Below are 385 nucleotides of genomic sequence, written 5' to 3' on the forward strand. Positions count from 1 at the left end.
CTTCTCCATCTCTGACAACGCCTACCAGTACATGCTGTCAGGTGATGACTTGTAGCATTTATTTATGTTGTTTGTTTTGGGAGATTTATATTGCAATGTGTAAATAAATTTAAAATGCCAACTTTCTTGTTTTTTTCTTTCTCACAGACAGAGAAAACCAGTCTGTCCTGATCACGTACGTAATACACATGATGATGTCGCATGACATTTCTCCTTTCACCGATATTTTCTATCTATGCTGCATTTTATCAGTCTTTTAATTTGCTGTTTTTATTCTAAGTGGAGAATCCGGTGCTGGAAAGACTGTGAACACTAAAAGAGTGATCCAGTACTTTGCCAGCATTGCAGCAGCACCAACCACCAAGAAGGATCCATCAATGGAGAA

At 38.2% G+C, this 385-nt stretch overlaps 1 long non-coding RNA gene across 1 annotated transcript; it reads left to right on the plus strand.

The window, feature by feature from the left end:
• On the plus strand, positions 1–377 carry LOC107734720 (uncharacterized). Its single transcript, XR_001639142.1, has 3 exons — positions 1–41; positions 148–175; positions 281–377. It is a non-coding gene; the product is annotated as an uncharacterized LOC107734720 (long non-coding RNA).
• Positions 378–385: the final 8 nt, after the last annotated feature.

The sequence above is a fragment of the Sinocyclocheilus rhinocerous genome, unplaced genomic scaffold (genome assembly GCF_001515625.1).
Source record: "Sinocyclocheilus rhinocerous isolate Xijiao unplaced genomic scaffold, SAMN03320098_v1.1 C35131658, whole genome shotgun sequence".
Lineage (NCBI taxonomy): Eukaryota > Metazoa > Chordata > Actinopteri > Cypriniformes > Cyprinidae > Sinocyclocheilus > Sinocyclocheilus rhinocerous.